The 18,818-nt window shown below is 31.3% G+C and overlaps 1 pseudogene; it reads right to left on the reverse strand.

Annotated features, from left to right (window-relative positions):
• Positions 1–11,403: 11,403 nt before the first annotated feature.
• Positions 11,404–12,690, reverse strand: LOC143593214 (RING-H2 finger protein ATL43 pseudogene; annotated as a pseudogene).
• Between the last annotated feature and the right edge of the window lie 6,128 nt (positions 12,691–18,818).

Below are 18,818 nucleotides of genomic sequence, written 5' to 3' on the forward strand. Positions count from 1 at the left end.
AAAAGGTTAATAAGTTATAAGTTGATGGAAATAAACGATCACAAACACCCCCTAATTAACTCACATAAATTGGTAAAAAAAAAAGATTAATAATCGGTCTATACTATTAAAGCAACTTGATTTTTTCATATGGTATTATTCTAGAACCTTCATATAAGATATCATGTGAGTAATTTTCTATTTTATCATCTCTGCAGATCTAAACCAAAATCTCAAGGGTAACGCTTAAAATTTTGTTTTTTACCGTATTTCATATAATGTAAGAAAAAAATATTGTCGCATTTCATACAATAACCGGTTTTTTTTTTTGTCATTTTCCATACAATACATTTTTTTTTTTTAATTTGGTGTTGGACCGACATCATCATTTTCTTGGAATTTTCATTTAAAAGGATTGTTAATATGACTTTGTCGTTTCATCTTCCAAGATCCTTAATTTTAAGAAAAACAAAATTTAAACCATAAACTCATAATCAACTCCAATTTACTCATAAACCGAAATCCCTAATCAATTCCAATTTACACATAAATGATAAACTCTAAATCCTTGATCAATTACAATTTTCAATTTATATTATCCAAATATTCAATAAACCATAATCAATTATTCAAATATCAATTGCCCATAAACAATTCCAAATTAATAATTTTGTATAAACAAATTAACAATTACAAGTTTAGATAAAAGTAAAAGAATACTTGAATTGAACAAGTAGAAATAGAACCGTGAAAGAGGGACTGAGGGAACACCGTCTCTCTGCTACTTGGCTGCAGCTAGGGGTGTCCAAAATACCCGAACCCGATTAACACAACCCGACCTGACCCAAACCTGAAAAAGCTAATTAGGGTCGGGTTAATATGGCAAAAAGGATTAATCGAAACCGAATAACCCAAATCATTAATAGGGTTAGCTTTTGGGTTCATTTTTGGAAAAATAGTCGGCTTTCCGGTTAACCCGAATAACCCGATTAGTAGTGATACTTAACTTCAAATATGCTGATGAAAAGATGAAATAAGCACTAAAAAGTCAATATTGTAAGTTTTATAGAGGAGTTAATTCATCTGCTTGTTCATAATCGTTCGACAGAAACTTCGGTTATGTTGTGTTCATTTAATTAAACAAACAAATATGAACACACGTTTCACTCGTTCATCTATGTTCGTGAACGTTCATTTATGATGGTTCATTTAAGTTTGTTTACGTTCGTTCGTATTTGTTTACATATTAATAGAAAATTACTAAGCATTATGTGCATTACATCATCCTAATATGTTTTATATTTGTTTGTTTGTGCTTATTTAATTCCTATATATCCACCCATGTATGTTACGTATGTACATATATATTCCTTCATGTTCGTTTAGCATTGTTTAAGTATGTTCATTTATGTTCGTGAACCATTCGTTTAGATTTTAAATAAACGAACATAAATGAACATGAACATGAACATGCTCATTTTTTAACTAACAAACATGAACACCAATATTTATTCGATCAAGTGTTCGTGTTCGTGTTCATTTAAAATTAAATGAACGAACACGATCATGCGTATATGTAATTATAAGATAATTACTTGTAAATGAAATTGAAAATTGTGTGGAATGAGAAATTTCGCAACCTATAAGTTACAAGCACAAAAATCAACTTAAAATTATAAAGTAGCATGGTCAACCCAATTAACCCAACCCGACTAACCCGAACCTTAACATGTCGGGTTGCAAGTCGGATATTTTTTAAAGGAAACCCGACTAACCCGACCTTGATTAACCCGAAACCCGATCGGGTGACCCGATGAACACCCCTAGTTGCAGCGTGGTCCGGTGACCGGAGGAACAATGAACAATGGTTTTATTTGATTTGGGCTGTAATTTGATTGGGCTTTAAACTTTGGTTGGGTTTTAAACAAATAGTGGTAACGCTATATTTTTTCAGGGGTAGCTAAATATAAAAACTGACCCAAAATATAAAAAATTCCGCTACCCCTAGTTATGAACTAGGTCCGCCCCCGTTTCTTTTAAACAAAATATGGGACACAGACCTGTTTAGTTATGCAATAGCCCATGACCGGTTTTCATGCTAGAACAATGACCCGATTTCTCCTCAAATACATCTATCTTTATATGGTAGTAATGCTTTTCTAAAATTTAGAAAATAAATTATTGTGTGATACAAATCTCAAACCCAAGACCTCATGTTTCAAACTAAAGATGCATACCAACTCCTCTTAAATAATAATTGTTTTGGATTTCTTGATTTATAAATAATATATTGTTAATTTACTTATAATTAATAGTAGCAAATATTAAACATATGAGTCATAATCTAATGTTGTATTCAAAAAAGGTTTTTAGATATTTATGAATTGTAATATTTTGTTTATCATTATTTATATTTTATAAATCCATAAAATAGTTATCATGTATGTTATTAAATTTAACTTTTTTGTTGTTTTTTAACTAGCCATGTATCATACGGCTCTATCCGTTAATAATGATATTGGACACGATATTTAGGTGTATTTATGAAGCACATGTGGAATCCATTCATTACGTTTTCATGCCAGACTGATCAACAACATACAATATAATGATGTTGATTTGTGAGTAGACTTTTCATATATCGTGGCATTTGATTAAATAAATACAACAGTAACTTATTTAACATGTTCTAACTTTAATTTAATTTTTATTAAAACATTAAAACAATCTTAAAATCGTAATCATATATAGCATTACATATTTGACAAGAAAATATTCAACATGAAAACCTAAAATCTTTAACATAAGACTCATCATTCTTGCAAAAATGAAGCATTTGCGTACGCCCGAAAGATAATAAGGTTACTTGTTGTTGTGGGACTTTAAACGTCAAGTTAAAGCGTCACGTTACTGCACATAGCCTGTGTGGCTTTACCTAACACACCCTTTTAACACCTTGTTGTCGTCTAGAGCCTTATTACCATGTTAAAGCTGCACCATTTCCTTATTAAAGCATTTGAGCCCCGCTATTTCATTGTTAAAGCACCGTTACCACAGTACCATTTCCTCCTTTACCGACCGGGCCTTAACGCACCGACGTGGTGTGCGTCATGTTAAGGCCGTGCCACATCACTTTGGGGCCTCCTGTTACCGCCACAACTAGTGGTCTAACAGCCGGTAGACCTCTAATGCCAAAAGAAACGCAAAAGCATTATGCTTTGAGTTTAAAGCCATATATTGGGGAGGAATAATAAACGAATCTTTAGTAAAATAGATAATATGATGTGGTCTTGGTGGTGGATCTTTATTCATCAACCCATTCCGCACTACCAACTTTCAAGTCAAAATCAAAAGGGGGGATTACAAAAAATAGTGTTGGTATTCAACCACATAGTTACGTTACTTTATTAAGTATCAAACTTTTTTTTTTCCAATCGATAAAAACTTAAAACTCATGTGCTATGAGTTATCGTAATCGTATACTTGCTTTTCAGTCGCACATTATCGATCATCTTTTCTTTTTTTAGCAGAACAACGTAATACGCAACAGCAACGCACATAATAACTATTATTTTCATGTAATTATTTTCATATTGTTTGGTTCTCTACATACTGCTCATGTTTATTAGTTTTTATTTTCATAATCCAAATAATTATTGTTTAAAGTAGGAAAAAGATGACTAAAAATCATATAAAATCTTTTATAAGTCTCAAAATTAGATTATTAATCATTCATTTGTGGCTCTTGGTAGGTAATTCAGGTCTTCTAAAGACTATTTGGGATCTCCAATAGTCAATTGAGGTCATTTGAGACAAGGAAGACGATTAGCATTAAGAGTCAACAATGTCAACGACTAGCATGATCAGCATTTAAGAATGCGACTTAGAAGACACATGCCACTTAACAAACTCAATGACGAGACAATCACTTCATCTTCCATCACTCCGGAACTAAGACCCTACGTTAGGGATGAGCTTTTTTTTCCGAATACCGGTACCGTACCGATACCGTACCGACTGATTCTAAGCGATATCAGTATTCTGTTTTTCTTAAATTCGGTATCAGTAAAAAGCGGTATCAGTATCGGTATTTTACGGCAAAAATCAGTATTGGTACCGAATTTATGTAAGATTTATCTAGAGATTTTTTATGGATAGTAATTCAATTTACAAAAATATCATTGATTGTGTTACCTATTTTATACGAATTTGAAGTGTATATCTATATTCCATTAGCAAATAATATTTCAAATCCAAGTTCAATTTTCTTTTCTTCCTTGAAAACCCACCGATCTCAATTTTGTGAATATGGTTTTGTTATGATTTTGTCAACTTTGTTTGCTTGTGATTCTTGAAAGAGGTTTGCAAAAATATGTCACTTTGATTTTTTTATCAAAAAGGTAAAAAAATTCAATAAATTAATAATAATCAATATAACACTTTAGAAGTTATGCCTTGCATAAATACAGGGAAAAAAAACAAAACAAAACAAAGTGGTATCGAAGATAAAATACTAAAGTGGAAGTTCGTTTTGTGTCACTAAACAAATAAAACGCTACTTTGGATAAGCTAAATGTTAAAAAAAATAAATAAATAAAATAAAAAAGATAAAATGCTAACGCGGTATCGAAGCGGTAAATTACCGAAACACCGGTTCCGATACCGGTTCCATACCGATACTGAACCGATATATTCAATACGGTATTCGGTATCTATTTTCCCTGAAATTCGGTATCGGTATTTTCGGTATTGGTACCGGTACGGTATCGGTACAGTACCGATCTCATCCCTACCCTACACTAGTTAAAAAAAATGGTGGATGAGATAACGTGGGTGCGCCATTGTATATTTGTCGCATAAGACTTGTACTCTTGTTGGACCTCCATGGATATGTTACATTCTATGATGTTACATACTTCGGTCATTTTGGTTTGGGTGTATCAATGGTAGATGATTCGAGTTGTGATTTATGGTATGAACGTGTAAGTATTTAACGGTTTAAGTTGTTAATCGTAATTAAATATAATCTTTGAAAATTCAATTGTTTGCTATTTCACAACATGTGGAGGGTATGACTAAACGGATACGAGAGTCATAAATTACAAGGCATAAGTGTGTGACGCTTGGGTGATTCTAGTGTCATGTTTTGATCAGTTTTTGGTCCATGAGATATCAATATTTTTTTTTATTTATGGCAACATTTTAAAACCTTACCCTACATAACGGGATGTTGATATGATAAATATATTGTTTAATTGAAATCGTTCTCTAATCTATATAGTTTATATTTATATAATTTATTTTCTAGTTATTCATCTTGTTATGTGCTCATAAAAAGCATATGTTCTTCACTAAGTCGCAATTCTGGTTTTTTTAGAGTTATTCCAAAACAATTGAAGTTTGATAGTACTCATACATTTATTAGAAAAGATCTTGACGCAATAGTAGAAACCGGCGACTCTTCATCGGGTATATTTGTCGTGTTTTTATGTTGATACAAAAGTTTGATTTTCATAAATCATTAGAGCTAAATTGGAAGATGATCATATATACAATTATGAATCACAGTCTGTGATTCACAGATGTTTTTTACTTGTGAATTCTATAGCTTGTGCCATGCAACCAAACCAAACCAATAGTCTCATATGTTGTTTCTCTAAACTATGTATGGAATTCTACTCATTATTTATTTGCTTGAATTACAATAAATAAAGTTCAATGAAAATGTGAGCTGAATTCTAAAATATATCTATAAATAGCTCAAAAATGTTTGCTTGTTGTGAACAACCTTGTAGAAACCAACATTCATAGATAAACATAAGAACATAATATAGAGAGAGATAATATAGAATGATGAATGGGAGAAGTCTTTTCACTGAGTATGTAAGATTAAACACAAGAACCCTGTATTTATAGGGTCATAATATTAATACAAGCTTAATGATAATATGTGGGTTAGAATGTGGATAGTCATCAAATAATAAGAAAAAAGGAGTGCAAAGCGTATAATAACCCCCCCCCCCCCATTTATACACCTTTTAAGTGACGGGTTCCGATCTTTTGGGAAAGTTTGTTTAAAATTTTGTAATTAACAGTCCACCACTTGATCTAGTAATGTACACTTATTTGGAGGAATGATGTACAGTCTTCGTGTATGACTTGTAGTGCCTCATCTTGAAAAACAAGTGACGGCAGTGCCTCATTTTATAAATAAGTATCATAAGATCCATGACTTTACTATATTACATTCCCTGCATCAATATGACTAACTAACTCTTTTTTACGGGTTAGTAAAATATAAACTCATATCATTTATACATTGCATGTATCAAAATATATTTGTTTAGCTCATTTTAATGTCTCTTCATTTGAAAAAAAAATTATATCATATCAATAAATATAAATAATATCTAGTTGTTTATAACTAGTAAGAAATATTGCATCAATTGCAATAAAGTATGATACTTCTTGACAAATAATTTCTATTTAGAATAAGGGTAATTTGTTCTATATGAGATGAACTTCGTCCATGTTAAAATGTTCAAACATCTTTCAGATGAAGTTTAATTGATATAAAAATAACATTATTCAAATATTCGACCCGTGTACCATCTCTTTATTAGATACAATGCTATCATTAATATGATATTGTTGATTTAATATTAGAATATTCAACACTTTGAACAAATAGATCATATTCATGTCTATTTTCCCTGAGATAATCACCGAGTTGATTATACAATATCCGGCTCGGCTATTTTAGTCCACATATAAAACTTGTTAATTTCATATAATAAATTTATTGAGTTTTTAACTTAAATGATTCATGCATGTATAATATGACACGAACTTTCTTTCATCTTGACTAATCATGTATACAATATATCACTGAAAAGTTTTTTTACAATCTGTCATTGACTTCCTTCCATGTTGGCCAATCATGTATACAATTTTATTCTTCAAGAGTTTGGCACATAAACTTCATATATTTACCACATAATTTTCTATATCATATTCAAATATGTCGTCAACAATTATATCGTTATCTTTCCATATTGTATCATTCTTAAAGCATTATCGGCAGCTTCTCTATCTTTATATCTATAATTACACTAAAAACACATTTTATCTCTCATATATAATTAAATAATACTTTTTACATCTTTATCATTTCTTTTCTGTCTCCTCCACTTTCAACTATATTAAAAAACTAGCTTTAGAACCCGTGTATTACACGGTATAAGTTAATGTATAAACTACAATGAATAATTTTTAATACAAATAAAATAAAAGATAATTAATGTAAAAAATGTATTACAATATAGTTGCTTTATATCATCCAATGTATTTGAATTTTAAATCGAGAATGGGTTGTTCTACCATCGGTATACAATAATGAAGCAATACCAATGGAAGCAACATTTAAAACAATGAGGCCTTTTGATATGAAAGATATAGTTAAAGTCTTTCACAAAAATGTTTTTCTCTCCATACCCTAAACCTTAAACCATAAACAAAAAAAGACACCAGATTTTCCTTTTTGAACAGCTTTCAGGATGTCCTTATAAACACACTGTTATTCAACTGTCATAATAGTCTTATACTAAATATAAAAAATGGAAAATTTGTCTATGATTTTTAAGACTTATTAAACATTGGATATTTGTAAAAAGTAAACAAAATTATTATAGTTTTCTTCAATACGAAGATGTCTCAAAAATTAAATGTTAGTGTACTCTTTAAACACAAACTCTTTTATATACTTTTTAATTTTAAAGAAAATATCTTTATGACGTGTAATTATTATATATATTAATATTTTTTATATTAAGTATGCTTACAATATAATTTATAGCATTAATAATTCAATCAATGGAGATTGACCAATTAATATGTTATGTTGAGTTTATAATCAATACTATATTTAGAACCAAGATATTTTTTTTCTTTTCCATTAATAGAAGAGAAGTGATTTGGGCAGGAATTTAACAGTGAGGATTAATCTTAGAATGTCATGTGTCCAGATTATTTTCTTTTATTAGTATAGGTAGATAAATAGAGGATGAATAGTGTTTCTCCAAATTTACTCAAATTTTACCATCTCTATAAAATTCCCTATCCTCCACTCACAACCAGTTATAATTCTCTAAAAAATTTAGAGAACTCCCTCACATAATTATATAGGAGCTGTCGGGAATGCTCTTAATGCATAAGTATTACATATTTAAGGATGTTTACTTTTAAGCACTAAACCCCGAATTTGTATATTGCAATCATATCGTTTTCGAGAACTTACTTTAAATGATCATTTTGATAATCCTTCATAGATTTTATATAAAGATCATTATCATATATCTAGGATATCATAATATCCATTAGATGTATTTCAACTCTTAATTGTATTACCATATTTAATATGTTGTATTCACCACCTGAAAACATATCTCCTTATTTTACAAAAATCTTTGTGCCACTAATTGTGCCTTAACTTGCGTAATGTCACTTTTCTTGTCATGCTTTCAAGAGGCTCATTTATATCTAACATATTTCCAACTTTTAGTTGTATGGACCACTTGTCATGAGAGAATTTAAGTCTAAGTTATATGCATCTTTCCATTGTGGCTAGTATTTCATATTTCATTTATCAGCAAAACTTAGTTTTTGATCATCATTATTCTTATTATTTCAATTATCAACGACGTCAATTTTGTGTCGGTTTCACATATTTCCAGACATGATATAATTTACTGAGATCTCTTTATTCAGGTACCTTAGGTTCTTCTCGAACCATCATGTCTAATGTCTCTTCAGGAGACCCTTATATTATACCTTGACTTGACCATTTTTATCACTTGCTCCATATTCGGAGATTTTTTCCTTGGAATCGAATAGACTACGACGCTTTAGGTGTGCCATAGACTCATCATCAATGTATGGTTGTCCTTCTAAGACACCAATCTTAATTGGAGCACTAGGAGTTGGTATATGTGACTTGGATAGTAACTTCAATGAAAATGCCTAGTAGTTAATTCGTATGTTCTTGTGAATGAATTATCGTTGGAACTTTCGGTTCACACTTTTTAGTTTAAGGATCAATATATAATGGTAATTCATTCCAACCATTTTTTTTAATTTTCCAGCTGCCTGTTTATCTCTCCCTCGTGTTTGGAATATTGATTCTTTTAAGATAAAAAGAATTCATTAATTTAATCATAAACGATTCCCACCTTTAATGGCTAAAAGAAATCACGTATCAATATTTATTCATATATAACATATAATTCCAACCTTCTTTAAGGTCTCATATTTGAGCATGGTGGTGAAGTAATTTCAACATATATCACACTTTTTAAAAACTATAGATGAGAAATATTTGGTTTCTGACCGAAAACCAAATGTAATGGGGAGGAAGTATTTAACTTATTGGTCTGATGTGTTAATATTACAGTTGTAAAATCACATGATCCAACAACAAATATGAACTTTTGCTATCATGATTATTGGATTTGCTATCAACATAGGCGTTTATTCATCATCCTTGACAAAAGCAATCTTTGTAGCAACTTTTATCACATGTAGTTTAACACCAAGTCCAATAATCATTACTAAAATGGGAATTAAGATCACCGCATTTATCAAAATAGTATAGAATAATGTGCTTGTTATCTTATTAGCCAAGCCATAAGTCACGCAAGCTTCAGGTTGCGAATTTGATAACCGTATAGACGATGTATCGATTTTAAAATACTAAATGGTATCATGTCAGGATACACATATTCTTTTATCATTTCCATGGTATATTAGAGATTTGCAACCAACTTAGTTGGATAATAGTTTCTCCTCTTGAGAGTAAGCGTTGTATGTTTAATTACCATGAATAATCTTCCGGTTCTAGAATATTTTCACATTATCCATGACTCAGAATGGCCTAACTGGTCAAGCTAATATAGTAAATAGTCATGATTTATAAATTTCTAGCTTATTATCATATATGTTTTAGTTTCACTCGTGCTTGTTTAATATACGAAAGAATATATGAGATGATAATTTATTATCATTTCAAACATTCGTGTTAAAACACGTAACATGTATCTTATTCTCGACTTCTCGTATAATCACTCCCTTAGTGTGTCACTTCTTGTGATCAATTATAATTTTAATATGGTTGATCTCGTTATCAATGCGAGGGTCATTAAAATTTGCTCATTTACCATGATCATGGCCATTAAAACAATCATTATATAATCATCACATTATTAATATAGTTAATCTCATTATTAACATGGGCGACATAACAATGTATTTAATTTCCATGATCATAGACTTTACATCGATCACTATATCGCCCATCGTATTCACTTCAAGGAATGAATTATTAACCAAGCAACTTTCATAGTAACATTATTACAATTTTCTTAGTTATGTACTTGATTATGATCTTTACACTGATCATTATATCACCACATTCACTTCAAGAAATAGATTAGCACCACACAACTTTCATGTTGGTTGTTTCAAACCTTGTATATTCTTTAACGATCTTGTTACTTTGAGAGCAAATTTAAGGTTTGACAATGAAAATTGTTATAGGGTCATAATACTAATACAAACTTAATGGTAATATGAGGGATAGAATGTGGATTGTCATCAAATCATAGTTCACAACTGGTAGACGTGCACAAAAAAACCGGTTCCGGACCCGAACTGGTGGAACCGACCCGGAACCGGTTCCGGTTCAGACCCGGTGTACCCCATACCCGGATAACCCTACCCGGACCCATATATTTTTCAAAAAATCGGTTCCTACCCTTCCTCGTATCATACCTCCTAGATTGAGTCATCATTTCAATGACCTCTAGTACTACTACTTAAACTGCATTCATTCCTTCACTTCCAACATTTGTCACACATAACAAACAAGAGATTGTAGTATATCTTTTATTTAAAAAAATTGCAACAATCAAAATCATAATTAATAAGTCCATTTAAAAATAAAATCATAATCAATAAGTCCATTTAAAAATTTAATTGTCTAAAAAAATCTTTTTACTAAAGGCCTACATTTTCTCTCACCTACATCCCAAAAATTTTTAACGATTTTCGAGGGTGACCCGATCACATATCATGCCAATACTGCTTCAATGTGCACCAGACCCGATCAAAGACTTGGCCAGCAATGGTGAGAGAGAGACTGAACCTTAGACAATGATTATCTTAGTTGCAAACCAAAAGCACTAGTTGATTGTAATTGGTTAGAACTATTATTACTCGTGGTCCCTATTCTATTCCACTTCCCTATCAACAACAAAAGGGGTAAAAGCAGCTTACACAAGCAAAAACATTTATTAATTAAATTTCGCTATCGTAACGTAATGTGCATCATCAACTCTCTTTTTCCTCAAAATAAATGTAAAAACAGTACGGATGGCTAGTGCAAAAAATTTAATGTTTTGTCCTAATAATAAATTGGAGCCAGGTGGGTGTGTCTATAATCTATACATTGGAAGAAGAAGAGTTACGTCCGGACCTAGGTTCGGTTAACCTGGACACCACCCCAGCCTCACCATTACTCCCAAACCTACTCAAGCCTGTCATCTCCGACACACTTCTCGAATTTATTACGCCTCTGCCACTCTGCCACCAACCATTATTCCTTTCATGCAAAACTGACGGTCTCGATCTTTTCAATCTACGGACGTCACTTAGTATCATCTCTGATCGCAAATACAACAGATCCGACGGCTGTACGTCGCTCCACCTCTCGACCCCACCTCTCGTCCCCACTACGATCCTGTGCTCATACCGCTTCTCCAAACGACGTCGCTCCAGTAACAACCCGTCCTTCCGGTCATCCGCCGCCGTTGCATCTTTTTTCTTCGCCTTTTTCCCACTTTTTTTCTTACCCACCCAACTGTCTAACGACCTCCGGCTATACATCGCCGCCGTCATCTCCGACGGCAACGACGACGACGGCGCCGGAGATTTGATGCCGGTTACTGTTTCTCCAGCTGACGAGTGCCTGCCGGAGACACGGCTGAGAGAAAACGTAACCGGCATTGATGTTGTAGAGATCGAAGACGAAGACTCTTTCTCCTCTTCAATCTCTACAACATCGTGGGAAAACTCATGAATCAAGAAAATGTCTTCCGGGTCGACACGGTACCGGCAAAGTGGACACGTGGAATGCGCGTCAAGCCACGTGTCCACACACTCGACATGAAATGCGTGTTTGCATTTTGGTAGCAACCGAAGCACTTCACTCGGGTCGAACACGGATAAACAAACCGCGCACTCGAGACCGTCTTTTTTCCGCTTAATGACCCGAACCGGAAAACCGGGAGCGACTCGATTATAGTGCGGTCGATGCCCGAATTGTCCCGGTCGAAGTGACGCACCGACACGGGCGGGTACCGGTTACGCGTGCGACGACAGTGTTTAGCGTAAAGAAGTATGAGGAAAGTTATAGAGAATATTGTGGTGACGATTCCGACGATGATAGTGATACTTGGTTTAAGCGCGTAGTTGTGCGGTGGCGGTAAGGGGCTGGGTGATGTTGAGGTGGTTGTGGTTGTGGTTGTGGTTATTAGGAATATGATGAATGGGTGCCACCGGGGTTTGTAGCCCATACCGAGACTAGTGTGTATTGTTACATGGAAGATGAGAGTATATGAAGGGGACAATGGAAGTGTGTAAAATATATAATTTGCAAAAAGACAAAGATGAATAATTTATTTTTATTTTAGTTTGTCGTATTGGTATTGGTATTGTATGTGGATTTCCTTTTTATTCTTTTGTATCCTAGTGTCTAATTGTTTGTATAATTGTTAATTGGTGGCTTTTATAATAGATTGATAAGTAAGTTGTAGAAATTAAACGAATGTAGTGAAGGTTTTTGTTGTTACTCGTGTAGTTAAACACTACATGATTGTTTTATCTGTAGTGTATATTTATAAAGTATAAATAAATCCTTCATTTCAAGATTTTGAATATATGAGTTTTAACATTTGTTTTCTAGTATAATTTTTATTAGGTCTATATTATCAACAAATATATAATGTTTGGACCATAATCTAATTTTTATATAAGAAAACAAAAGAGTGATCGTATAAAGAAAATGAAGGAATTTATGATTATAGTTCTTACACTACGCGCGTTCAAATAACCAGAATGTATGATTATAGTTACATGTAACAAACTATATAAGTTTGTTTTTAATGATTTAAATTGTTAAAGTTAAAGCATAAAACTTTCACGAACAAGCTTAGAAGAGCATCTCCAACTAGAGACATCACAGACACGAAAGACAGACATGCCGGGAGGATGTGACAAGGAGAGAGACAATGATAATTATGTCACTACTAGCGTGAAAAGAAGGGAATGTGAGAGGACGGAGAAAAAGAAGGCCACCCACAAAACTTCTGCCATGAAAGAGAGACCGTCGAAGAGACATTACTCTCCTACATGTTCATTTGGTTCTTTTACTATTCGAAATATGGTGTAATGGGGGATAAGGTTGTTGGACATTGACTCATAGGCTACATGTTCATTGGGTTCCTCTGCTATCCTAATTATTGTGTAATGGGTGAATAACGTTGTTGGACATCGATAAACTTAATCTTAAAATAACATATAACATATTCGCTATCCTAATTAATGCCAAATTTTATATGTTTAAAGGACGACATTCAAAACATGGGTCTATATTTAATATCATGTGAACTTTAGTATGTACGATAAACCCACAAATGTAATAATTTAAAAAGCGTACAATTGTTGCTTCTGTCGAAAAGAACACAAATAAAGATCATGAAGTGTAATTTTCAAGGTGGAGACGTAAGTTAAGGATTGTGACATCACACACTAAATACAAAACTTTTGTTTCTCTTTTTATTTTATAGTTACATAGAAGAGTATAAACGAAAAAATCGAACTTCTGTGAATGCGTTTAATTTTATATTTATAATTAGTTTACAAGTTCTTTTAAGTGAACACCGAATGTGTGCTAGATAAAAGATTTTAAAGTCAAATATTTGGGAGTTATCCACATATTATTTTTATAGTGTAGATAACCAAACCGTAAATTAAACGACACTCACTTCATTAGATTTTTATTCAATATTATATAAATATGGTTCTAACTTGTTGATCATTAAAACAGTTGATGATACAAACTCTAAATTGTGACGTACTTATGGCAATTACTACAGATAGGGGTCATTGTCGAGCTTGTCACGTTAAATGAGTTTCTACTAAACGGTTTTGTTAATGTGCTTGGTGGAAAGATGTTTACAGGTTTGTACTTACCGAGAATTAATAACTTTCTACTAAATATTTGTTCATATTGAAGATAAAATCTCACTAAAGTTGTATAACTTCCTACTAATCAACTTAATCAAGAGTTGCTACGGAGAGCAACTTCATATAAATGTTTTGAATTTATTATAACCGGTGAGGTTGCAAGTCGCTTTCAAAGTATATTATGATGACTACAGCAATACAGGGGAAAGGATTAGATCACACATGACATGGTTAATGTGAAGATTTATAGATCGTGGAAAACATCTTCTAAGTTATAGCATCGTATTGTAATTGTTACCTAGCTAGAATAAACCAAGGAGAGAATTATTGTAATGGTATCAGAGCCATGGTGGTTAACTGGTATCATTGGGGAAATTCAACACTTGAAAATAAATTTATGAATATCCTAAAAGATAAAGATACTGTTAAAAACAGTATTGAGGAAGAGTATGATATCCCTCATAATTTAGATTTATTAAATAAATGGACAATTCCAAAGGTTGATTATAAACTAGTTTATAAACTAGGAACATTTGAAAGAATTGGTTTAAAACAGGTAGTAAAAACTACTGAAGAAACGATTTCTCTTAATAAAGAAGACATGATAATAAAACTCCTTAATAACAGAGATTTAGAAAAATATAAAAAAGATAAATATAAATTTATACATATAGGTTTGGTTCAAATTGCTTTCAAACCACTGACCCTTGAAGGGTTACCAGAAAGCTTCATTGCAGCTTTAAGGGATGGTAGAAATTTAAACTGGAAACAATCCCTAGTAGGAATAATTCAATCTAGCCTGGCACATGGTCCAGTCTATTTTAACGTATATCCTAATCTACAATTATCACTATCTGATGTTAATATTACAGATGCTCTCACTTTAAATGTCAAAACCCATGGATATAATTATGCTCCAGGGTCAGAAGTGATGTGTATTTACTATAGAATATATTACAAACCGTTATTTACTTTGAATCCTCATTGTAGAATGGTTGATAAACCATTAAATGAAACAATAGTTATAGAAACTAATTTTGGAAAATCTAATATTACAACCAGAAGAAAAATAAAATGGGAAGAAATAAATTTTCCAGAAAATTGGGTAATTAATAATTGTACTCCTTCACAACAGTATGTAGATAATAATCCATTAGAAATAATACAAACAAATGAAGGATCTATCCAAATACAATTTGAAAAAATAAATCCTAGAATAACTAGATCTTTGTCTTCGAAAGCTTCATCTCAACATATATCCCCTTTTGAATATACTGTTAGAAGTCCATCTAGAGCTTCTACTTCCCAAATCAGAGAAGAAATTCCTGACAGGAAGATAGAGGAATTAAGAATAAATTCTGATAATATAGTTAGAGGAATATTTAAGCCTCAAGACCCAGAATTAACTGAGTCTGAAATGAATTTCACAATTTAATGGATTCTGGAAAGAAAATAGATTTTAGCCAAGGTTCTTTGGCAAGGAAACAAATTTGTGAAGAATTTAAATTAACCAAATGGGAATCGTTTAGAAAATGGTTCTTTAAAAATTTTGAAAGTCAAGATTTTGAATTCTTTCAAAAAGAATTTTATGATGAACGAGAAGAACAGAATAATATTATTCCGTTTGTTCCATGGTTTTTGAACAAATATACAAATAATATGATTTCAGTTATACAAAGAGAATATAATATAAATGGTCAAATCCAAAAAACAAATTTTCCTCCACAATTGCCTTTTAAATTAGAAAGAGATAATGAGGTAAGATATTACCAAGCGTTTCAAAAATTACTTGAGGATGATACATTGCCCATAACAATTATGCATATTAACAATCTTTTCAGACAAAATAATTATACCAATATATGTTTGGTTGTTATAGGAGAACAATTAGGTGCTTTAAATAACACGATAAATGAACTTATAAAACATTCTTTAAATAAAGATAAAAATAAGGATGGAGAAATTATAGCTACACCATCTATTCAGCCTCCTCCAGAGGTAAAAGATTTTAAATTAAAATCTAACAAAGAGATTTCAAAATTACTTGATGATAAGTTAAAAAATCTTGGAGAAAAATTCCAATCTTTACATATTAATACATTATCAGAAGAATTTGCGGAATCTATAGATAATGATAATTATCAACAAAAGATAAATGAAGAGATTAATAAACTCCAAAAGTTTGCTGAAAAACCTACTCAAAGATTATATTATTATCCTAGACCAACTCCCCAAGACGTACTAATAGAAGAACAAGAATATGTTGTTAATAATTCCTATCATGGAAAGAATATTTACGAATGGAATATTGATGGTCATACAGAAAGACAAATTTATAATGTTGTCCATAGAATGATGATGTATAGTACAATTTGTAGAAATAATGGCAATAATGATACAAACATAGCTAGAATGATAGTAGCTGGGTTTACAGGTCAATTAAAAGGTTGGTGGGATAATTATTTATCTCAACATGATAGAGAAGTCATACTAAATGCAGTTAAGGAAGAAGATAATGTCCAAAAGCCAAATGCTGTCTACACATTAGTAATTAATATAATTGAACATTTCACAGGAAGATGGTCTGATAATTCAGAAAATATCAGAACTCTTTTACAAAACCTTAGATGTAGAACTCTTACATCTTTTAGGTGGTATAAAGATACTTTTTTAAGCAGAGTTATGGAACTCCCAGAGTCCAATAGTACTCATTGGAAATCCAAATTCATAGATGGTTTGCCTCCTTTATTTGCTGAGAGAATTAGAAAGGCTCTTAGAAAAGGGGAAGTTAACATAAATTATGAAAATTATACTTATGGCAAGTTAATAGGTACTTGTATCCAGGAAGGATTATCTTTATGTAATGAAATAAAATTAAATCAACAAATTAAGAAACACTCTCTTAATGAAAAGAGACAGTTAGGACAATTTTGTTCACAATTTGGAATGGAAGAAATCCATGATCCTAAGAATAAAAAAGTTTTCAAATCACAAAGAGCTAATAAAGTTTACAAAAGAAAACAAAAGAAAGAACAAAGAAAAGAAGATAGAAAATTTAAGAGGAAAAGAAATTTTAAACCTAATAGACCTTTTATTATATGTAAAAAATGTGGTCGTCCTGGACACAACGAAAAAACTTGCTGGGTAAAAAGAAAAATTAATAATTTAACAGATGAAAAGTTGAAAGAAACTTTATCAAATATTTTGATAAATTCTGAATCTGATTCTGAATCTCAAGAATTTTCATCTATTGAAATGAATAATTTTCATATTTTAGAAAATGAAAGTTTAACATCATCAGATGAGGAATGTATTCCTTGCAGAAATGGTGAACAATGTTTAAACTCTTCTGATAAAGAAGAAGAAAATCTCTATCAACTTATTGCTCAATTTCAAGATATGAAAATAAATGTTATTTCTAATAATATACTGGATCTTCTTAAAGTCATAAAAGATTCTGAAATAAGAGAGAGAATAATTTCTCAAATGATAAAAGAAAATCAGGGAGAAACATCTGATGAGAAAATTTCTCAAGATTTTCAACCATATACTTTAATGGAAGTTAAGAATCAACTAAATCAAAAATAAAAGGTTAATAAACCAGTTAGTATTGAAGAATTAAGAATTGAAATTGATAATTTAAAATTTGAGATAAAAAATTTAAAAAAGAATGATGAATATCTTGAAGAAAGATTAACAAGATTAGAAAAAGGAAAGTCCATTGACAATAGTATTGAAGAAGAAGAAAATTTCTTGTCTGTAATTGAAAGGATAACGTCACAAAAATGGCATATAAAAATTAAACTGTTAATAAACAATGACTTCACAAAAGATTTGATTGCTCTAGTTGATAGTGGAGCATATTTGAATTGTATCCAAGAAGGTATTATACCAACAAAATATTTTCAGAAAACAACTCATAGACTTAGTTCAGCTAATGGTGAACCTTTACAAATTAATTATAAACTGCCTAAAGCTTATATTTGCAATAATAAGATGTGTATAGCTAATAGCTTTATTTTAGTCAAAAACCTTACTAATCAGATTATACTTGGAACACCTTTTTTAAATCAAATTCTTCCTCTACAAAGGGTGGATAAAAATTCAATTGTTGGAACATATGAGGGGAAACAGGTAATTTTTAATTTTGTTTCTGAACCAATCACAAGGTTCATAAATAATATAAAAGAATCTTTGTTACAAGCAAAAGAGAATCAAATAAACTTTCTTAAACAAGAAGTAAATTATATTACAATAGAAGAAAAGCTAAAAAATCCTAAATTACAGGAAAAAATAAATTTAGTCCAACATCAATTCTCTTTACAAATATGTAATGACCATCCTAATGCTTTTTGGGATAGAAAGAAACATATTGTTTCTCTTCCTTATGAAGAAGACTTCAAGGAAAGCCAAATACCTACGAAAGCGAGACCATGTCAAATGAATTCTGAATATTTACAATTATGCAAAAAAGAAATAAAAACCTTAATTGAGAAAAGTCTTATTAGACCCTCTAAATCTCCTTGGTCCTGCACAGCTTT

The sequence above is a fragment of the Bidens hawaiensis genome, unplaced genomic scaffold, assembly GCF_021521415.1.
Source record: "Bidens hawaiensis isolate Kalapana, Puna unplaced genomic scaffold, B.hawaiensis_p1.1 tig00041833_1, whole genome shotgun sequence".
Lineage (NCBI taxonomy): Eukaryota > Viridiplantae > Streptophyta > Magnoliopsida > Asterales > Asteraceae > Bidens > Bidens hawaiensis.